The sequence below is a fragment of the Alligator sinensis genome, unplaced genomic scaffold (assembly GCF_000455745.1).
Source record: "Alligator sinensis unplaced genomic scaffold, ASM45574v1 scaffold550_1, whole genome shotgun sequence".
NCBI classification, from domain to species: domain Eukaryota; kingdom Metazoa; phylum Chordata; order Crocodylia; family Alligatoridae; genus Alligator; species Alligator sinensis.
The window spans coordinates 969,091-977,275 of NW_005841980.1; the positions used below are offsets into that span (position 1 = coordinate 969,091).

Consider the following 8,185-nt stretch of genomic DNA (forward strand, 5'->3'; position numbering starts at 1 on the left):
GCCTGTGGTTCAGCTCCTCAGGGACACGTCAGAGAGGAAAGCCAGGCCCATGGGCTCTGCAAGGGCCCTGAAATGCAAGCGCTCTGGACTTCAGTGGCACACTGCTGCGTGCACAAACTAATTGCCTGTGCCCTGCTCCCAGCCCCTGAGGCTGGTAACAAGTGGCACAGAGTTAACCAGGTAAACCAACTAATGCTGCATCTTTCATAGTGAGGGTTACAGAGATCTCTCACACCGCCTGCCACCACCGTCTCTGAGCCCTTTACGGGGTGCAGCAGAGGTTCTCTCACACCTCCCCTGCCAGGGAGAGCAGGGCTATTATGCCTCCTTTACAGATGGGAAACCGAGGCACGGAGAGCCAAGTGCTTTAGCCAAGGTCATGCAGGAGGCCTATGGCACTGCAGGGATTTCAAAGCCTCTTTCCAATTCAAAGTTGGTGCCTGGTCCCCCAGACCCTCCTGTCTCCCAGGGAGTGCTGTGGGCCACCCTGCATCTCCCTATCAAACCTTGGGGCTGCTTTCTGGCTTTCCAGGTCCCCTCATTCATGCCAATCAGAGCAGGAGTGTTTAGTAAGAGCAGCACATGGGTGTAAAATAGTGACCCAGCCCCTGAAAACTGCAGGGATCCCCCCAGCTATAGGCTGATGCTCCCCAATCCAACAGCATCCAGCCTGTATCCGCAGGTGGAAGCAGCCGCCAGGCATAGCTTAGCGAATGCTTTTAAGTGTTGCTGCTGCTTTCTGGAAATGGGCACCGCGTTCAAGGCACAGCAAAACCAGTAGCCTGAGAAGCACAACCCCGGGGCTTTCCAACCACGCGTCAGCCCCCTGACTACGCGGTGTGCCCTTCCACCGCTTCAAGAGGTGAAGCAGCCCGTAGCAAGCCAACCTCCATGCAGCTGCAATCCCCCTGGGAGCAAGCCTGACTCAGCTTTCAGGAGGGCTGATGAAGATAAAGCCACGTGCAGGCACGAAGGGGCCCTGCCTGTGTTTTCATTATTATCCTTGACACTACAGAGAACAGGAGGAGACCTCTTCACCTCTCTGTCTCTGCGCTTCTCCCACACGTGCCGGCACCCGACAGCAAACTCAGCACTGAGCATCTCCGAGGGACAAAGATGAGGCTTGTGGGACATCAAGGGCTTCCTCTGGTTTCGGAGTGGTGCCGGTGGAAATGAGCACCGTCACAGGACCGTCGTCTCTGGTAGCCGCCTACACCCCCAGCCAAGGCCGGGAAGTTGCTTTTCAAAGCTGGAGATGCCCACGCTCTAATACAGGGATGTTATTTTTAGTGATGTATATTAAGCAACCAGCAAAGTTGTCATCGGTTTATCTGGTGGAGGCTGCTGCGGAGGGAACAACTGCTCTGGTGCTAGTATTGAGGAGCTGCATTCCCTTTGTTGGGAGGGACAGGGGTGCTTCAGATACACAGAGAGTGTTTTAGCCATAAAAGTTTTATTTTTGACCTAAAGTTGGCTGTGGGGGTCCGAATCGACTCAATGAAGGATGGGTGAGGGGGTCTGTACCAGGCCGGGAGAGACAGCTGTGCAGGGCTAAGGGGATCAGGGATGGTGTAAACACTCAAGACATGACCAGAGGCCTAAACACTGGTGTCAGGTGCAGGATACAGCCCACAACCTTTGTCAGCTGTGGGTGCACCCAGTCTTAAGGCCCATCTTGCACTGTGGCCTGGCAGACAGCAGTGAACTGGGACCCAGGAGCCCTGCAGCCCAGTCCTGGCTCTGCCACTGACCTGCAGGATCCCCTTGGACAAGTCCCTTCATCTCCCTTCACTTTAGCAGTACGATGGGGATTGTCACACTTACCTGCTCGGAGACCTGAGGATGAGCACGCTATTCTCCATCACGCACAGACACACCAAACTGCAACAGACTTTGCACGTGGTGCTTTTGTCACGACACCGACCATGTTAGTAAATCCTTGTGTCCTTTGGCACCCCCATCCTCAGCCTGACTCAGGGGCACACCGTGTTCACTGGGCACGTGTTCTCCAGGGCACAAAAGAGGTTAAATGCATCTGCCTTTTAGCTCATCAACTCTCTTCCTATAAAGACTGGAGAACGGTTGTGTATGAAGAGCACTTTGAGGCTATTCTCGTCCAACAGTCAGTGCCCGGCTGGGCGGTGAGGACTGATTTATTTTGCAGCGGTCCTATACAGAGCTGGCTGGAGCAGCAGCAATGTGGGTTTGGCTCTCAGACCTCCTGGGGAAGGGTTTCTTCAGCTGTGAAAGAGAAGCCACACAGCTAGGGAAGAGAATCCACCCACCGGTGCAATCTAGGGCATTACAGCTCCGCCGGAGACACAGACACAGGCAGATCAAGGCTTGGAGCATCTCCTGAGCTGTCTCTGCGCACACCTCCTAATGGAACAGACAGAGGAGCTCAAAAGCAATTGCTACTCCCACTCAGGCCTCCCACGCACACAGAATCCCCTGCAGACGCATGCTTTTCCAGGAGACGAGTTTCCTGGAAGGTATTTTGGGATGTCTCATTTGCTGCGAGCAGCTTTGTATCAGGGCAGGTGCCAGATGCGGCATTTCCTTGCGGTTGGAAGCAAGAAGATGCACCTGTTGGCTGGGTGGAAATCCTGCCTTTCCTTTCTCTTCAGGGCCGGCCAACAGCCTGGTGCGGTCTCTGCTTTTCTCCGGAGCTCTGCCTCTTCTGCTACCGGCGATGGAGACTGCACCGCACCCAGGCCCTGCAGCCAGGGATCTTGGGTTTCAATCTGCCCACAGAGAGCCTTATGCACGTTGCAGCACAGAGGAGCTCTTCTAAGATGCCTGGCAGAAGGCTTTCACTGCTGTTCTGCCCAGACTACGTGAAGCAGAGTTGTTTAGACACCAGGGATGGGGCTTTTGCTTTTTAATGTTTTCTTGCTCCCTTTCAAGCGTTCAGGAGCATCCACTGGTGCTTGGCAGGGAGACAGCCATGTGATGCAGTGTTTCCTGCAAGAGCCTGGCTGGATGTTGCGGGGTCTGGAGCCTCTAGATTTGTCTGTTCATGGAGGGAAATGATCTGAGCGTCCAGGGCTGGGTGGAGCCCTGGAGTCTGCTGTGGATTTTGTGTGAGCCGCAGCATTGCCACAAGTGTATGTAAGATTGCAGAAGTCTGCAGTGGATTTCGTGTGAGCCACAGCATTGCCACAAGTGTATGTAAGATTGCAGGGCAGGGATCAGGCTGGATTTGCCTGTCTCCTGGGCTACCCACAGTGGAAGATAGCGAGTCCTGGGACTGGAAGACACTGCCCCAGAGCCCGTTTTTCCATGGTGCTGAGAGCTGGCAGCGCGAGCTGTGCCGGGGACACGCCGGTTACCCCAACACTTGGAACAGGCTGGACATGGCTATTCTGCACCCACATCCCCCGTGAGCTCAGCTCAGCCCTGAGCACAGCTGGCCTGAGCCCTTGTCACGACACTCTCTCTCTGACGGCGGTCGGGGATCCCTCCTGGGATCTGCCAGTTTCAAACTTTTCCAACCCAGGCGACGCAGCCCAGCGCGGGGAGGCCAACCCTGGTCTCTGCACTTCCATCCCAGTCTACTTGCACCTGCCCCTAGAATACAAGGCCGCGGCGGTGGACTCTGCCCATTGCCCATCTGCCCGCTGCAAAAGACTGCCCTGCCCGTGCCCCGTTGCCAGAACCCACGCCAGCTCCCTGGACCAGAACATCCCCGCTCCTGAGATCAGCGGCTTTGTGGGGTGTTAGGCAGGCCCCCCCACAGACTCGCACAGCATCCTGGGCAGTGCTGTGATATGATGAGTGCCCCCGCCCTGGCCCTCTATTTGCCTCCCATCATAAATTTCGCCATTTAGAACCCACGTCAGCTCCCTGGACCAGCACATCCCCGCTCCCGAGATCAGCGGCTTTGTGGGGGTGTTAGGCAGGCCCCCCCACAGACTCGCACAGCATCCTGGGCAGTGCTGTGATATGATGAGTGCCCCCGCCCTGGCCCTCTATTTGCCTCCCATCATAAATTTCGCCATTTAGTTCATTAATGAGGCCCCCGGTGCCTGCAAGCATGTGGCAGCAAAGATATTATTGCCATCAATAACGCAGGAGGTGGCCGATGCCTCAGACTGGCCGCACAAAGCTGCGGGGGGGATCGCGTTGTTCGATGGAGCTTCAGAAGAAGGGAAGAGTCAGCTTCCCCGGGCCCTTTAGCTACGATCCCTTCTCCCCTCCTTGCATGTCCCTGGCACTGCACCCAGATGGACCAAATGCCCCTGGTGTAACACCGCTGTAGCATTCCCCACCCTTCCCCAATGATGCCTCTTGGTGCTGCCGTTTCACGGCTCATCTTGGTGATTGCTGGAAAGCCGGGACAGCCAGTAGCTTCCCTTTGCTCCCTACTATAGGGCTGGAGGTTTGCAGCTATTAAGGTTCAGAGTTTCACAGTGATTATGTCCTGATCCCCCCTGACTATTTGCAAGGTGCCAAGAGAAATGAGTGCATTTTCAGAGCGGCAGATCTGCTCAGGGAGAGTCATCAGCAGGTGTGATTATACCTCCAGGGTCATTGGGGTCCTGCTGCCTGTGTGGATGCTCCCATAGACTCCCAGAGAGGGCTGGGAAACCTAGGCCAGCCCATATGCAAGGCAGGATTTCCCCCATCCAAGTGTCTGTGCACCCTTCTCCGAACCCAGGGTGGAGATGCCACCCCCTTGCTCTGGAACTGGGTCCAGGCCTGACCCACCCTCATGGTTAGGACTTCCCAACACCCACCTTAAATTCCCCCAGTACAATGTGTGTTCCTGGTGCAACACATGCTCCTATTTGGGACCAGCGGGGCCTTTCTCTGGTCTGGCCGACATGGCTTTCACAGTGCCACAAGCTGAGCTAGAAAATAGGAAAGGGCTCATAGGGCACTGGGCAGCAGCAAGGAGTGGTACTGGTATACTGGGATGCCAGTGGGTAACCTCCCTGCCTGCACAACCCCCTTGGTGGGTTTGAACCTCCTTCTGCGCAGTGTTGGGGCTCACCGTCTCTCTGCTCTGCTTGCTCAGCCACCCCCTTGCCCTGCAGTCCTGCATCCACCTAGGCCGTCCCTACATCACTGCCAAGGGGCCAGCCCAGGGCCCCGATGGGAGAGGAGCTGCTCCGCGGCTTCCCAAATGGTGCTGAGTCACCATGGAGACAAGTCGCAGAGACCAAGGCATGAGAGATGGATCCCGGCCAGACGCCTGCCCTAATAGCTAGCAAGCCTGCGGTGCCGTCCCTCCTGGGAGCCTCCCTGCACACGCGGGTGCTCCTGCCTGCAAAACGCCTTGCACAAGAGGCAGAGGTAGCCCCACTCAACAGCTGGGGAAACTGAGGCACAGCCCGGTTGAGTGACTCGCCTAGGGAAGGGATTGCGGGGAGGGCCATGACCTCTCTCCAGGCCTGGACAGAGATGCCATCAAGGGTTTCTGGCAGGCTCAGGGCCTGCTTCTGGCTCTTGGGAACGCATCAGGGCAGCTTGGAAGAGGGTGATGCAGCTGAAGCAGGTCAGGATTTAGCATTTCCCCCTCCCCCAGCCCGAACCAGGCGGGTCAGGATGGAGCATTTCCCCCTCCCCCAGCCCGAACCAGGGCTGAGCACACGCTCCAGCCCTTGGGTCGAGGCCAGCCACCTGGCCTGCTGCTCTGTGCGGCTGGTGCGATAGCCTGGTCCCAAATAGTTCTGCTCACATGACAAGGGGAGATAGCGCAGCGCCCGCCTCGGCTCCGGACTCCACGGGGGGACAGCGACAAAGGCAGCGAAGGAGCCAGCAGCGCTTGGCCCATGATAAAACTGGCTCTGCAGCAAGCCTGTGTGTAATCAAGGGAGGGCAGCCCCGGCTGGTTGCTGCATCTCGGCCTGCTCAGGCGGGGCGGGACACCGGCTCCCCCACCTTACAATGCGGCAGAGATAACGCCGAGCTCCAGGAGAGGTGGGGGGAGAGGACAGAGAGGCTGTGTCTGCAGAAGGGAGAATTTCCCACAGCCTCAGCCCACCGTGCAGCTCCCCGGGACCCTAGTGTAGATAGGACTCCAGCCCCAGCCCCTGGCACTGGGACTTTGGCAGAGGGTGCAGGTGCTGGGGGACCCTGGGGTCTCTGTCCTGATGGGGCAAGCTACTCTCTGGGGGGCTTGTCAGGAAAAGGGGAAACTCTGGGTCGCAGAGGGTTGCTCCCGTGCTCCAGGACTTCAGTGGGGGAGGTCCTGCATGCTGCCTCTGCAATGGTGGGGGGGTCCTGGGAGGGCAGCACAGAGCCCAGGCATGTCCCCTCTGGAATCAGGATGTGGTAGGGGGCCCAGCAGAGCCTTCTCTTGCAAAGCCGGTGCACTCTGCTGGGATCCACCTTAAAGGGAAGGAGAAGGAGACAGACGGGTATAGGAGCGGAGGTGGCACGCCTGGCTTACCCTGACTTTGCTGCCATCTTCTGCCCAGAAAGGCAAAGCACTGAGAAGGGAGCAGCCTCGAGTCTGAGCTTCCTCGAGTCTGAACAGCCTTCTCTTGTTCCCCCAAGCTGGGGCTCTGTTGAGGGCTAGGACAAGCCTGTCCTCTCTGGCTGGCACAGACAACAGGTCCCTTTGACCAGCCACCAGCTCCACGCAGTTGCATCCTCTGCGGTTAGCACGGGGACAGATAGCTCAGTGCAAAAACGCCCCTAGCCCTGCCTCCCACCCAGAACCAGAGGAGCCTCTGGGAAAGCCACCAGGACCTCTGCAACCTGCATTCACCTGCCTCTGGGCTTGTCTGATGCTGGCCCCTTTCCCCTGGCAGTGGCTCAATGCAACCACGTGGAGTGGGCACTGCGAGCAGGCCCCGAGCCTGGTGGGACCCATGGTCATTGTAAGGGAAGGAGTCACCAAAAAGGGGACATCAAGGATATTAATGTTCCTGCTCTGGCCTTTTCCACACAGAGGGAAAGCCCGTTCTTCTGTGTCCCTGTGTCTCCCGGAGCCACGGGGATGAGGAGGTTGTTGGGAAATATCACCGGTGAGATGCTCATGGATCCTACACAGTACAACATGGCTCTTAATTACTCCCGGCTTCAAGAAGCAGGTTTATTTCAGGCTTGGAAGCTGAAAGCAGGAAGAGCTCAAGGGATGTTTAGCTCAGCCGGGCCAGGCTGGAGCCTTTCTATGGGAGTCACAGCCCTGTGATCCCAAAGGGACCGGGAATGGGCGGTCAAGGGAGGACGGCTTGCTGGCTAATTCGGCCTTCCCATGCTGGAGCCTCTGATACAGGAGGGTACCATTTTGGCAGGGACTAGCATGACAACTGCCCACATGCACACACAGATGCATGCACGTATGCACCCATTGCAGCTTAGGTAAGGTCTTTCCCTTCACAGACCTGCACCAGCCTGATTGAACTGTTTTGTGCTCAGGGAGAGGCAAGCAGGAAGGGGGGAAGAAACCTCCCCAGGAAAACATGTCTTCATCCCAAATACCCTCCACACGTCTCGGGGAGGCCTCTCAAGAGCTGCCCGCTGCTTCCCTGCAAAGCTGCCCCGAATGTCAGCCGGAGCAGCAGATGGGAATCACAATGTGGAAACAGCGATAGCCCCATGCAAAAAGCTCTCCAAGGACAGAGCCACACATGAGGTCCAGCACCATCTGCAGCAAAAGGGGCAATGAAAGCAGCTGCCCACTGCAGACCGGCGTGCCTGACCCCGCCATGACAAACCCAGGTGTCCACCCTGGAGCAGGTGCAGCAGGGAGCAGAGCAGATTTCTCCTCCCAGCTCCGAGAGGCTGCATTCATAGTCTCATAGTCTCATAGTTGGTCGGGTCAGAAGGAACCTGAGCAGATCACCAAGTCCAACTCCTGCCCTGGGCAGGAAAGGATGCTGGGGTCAAACGACCCTGGCTAGGTGGTTATCAAGCCTCCTTTTGTAGACCTCCGGGGCAGGAGCCAGCACCACTTCCCTTGGAAGTTGGTTTCAGATCCTAGCCGCCCTGACAGTGAAGTAGCATCTGCTGATGTCTAGTCTGAATCTACCCTTCATCAACTTGTGGCTGTTATTCCTTGTTACTCCTGGTTGTGCTCAGGGAACAGGGACTCTCCCATTGCCTGATGGTCTCCCTTGGCCAGTTTATAGATGGCCGCCAGGTCCCCCTCAGCCTTTTCTTGTGGAGGCTGAACAGGTTCAGGTCCTGTAGCCTCTCCTCGTAGGGCCTGCCCTGCTGCCCCCTGATCATG

General features: G+C 57.2%; 1 long non-coding RNA gene across 6 annotated transcripts in view; it reads right to left on the minus strand.

Moving 5' to 3' along the window:
- Window positions 1–881: 881 nt before the first annotated feature.
- LOC112549855 overlaps window positions 882–8,185 on the minus strand; it is a 29,711-nt gene continuing 22,407 nt past the window's right edge. For 5 of the 6 annotated variants that reach the window (XR_003093422.1, XR_003093418.1, XR_003093421.1 and 2 more), the window contains one exon: window positions 882–2,379. This is a non-coding gene — a long non-coding RNA (uncharacterized LOC112549855). Of the gene's footprint in view, window positions 2,380–6,348; window positions 7,601–8,185 lie in introns of those variants that run through there. The other variant, XR_003093420.1, reaches the window with a different exon arrangement.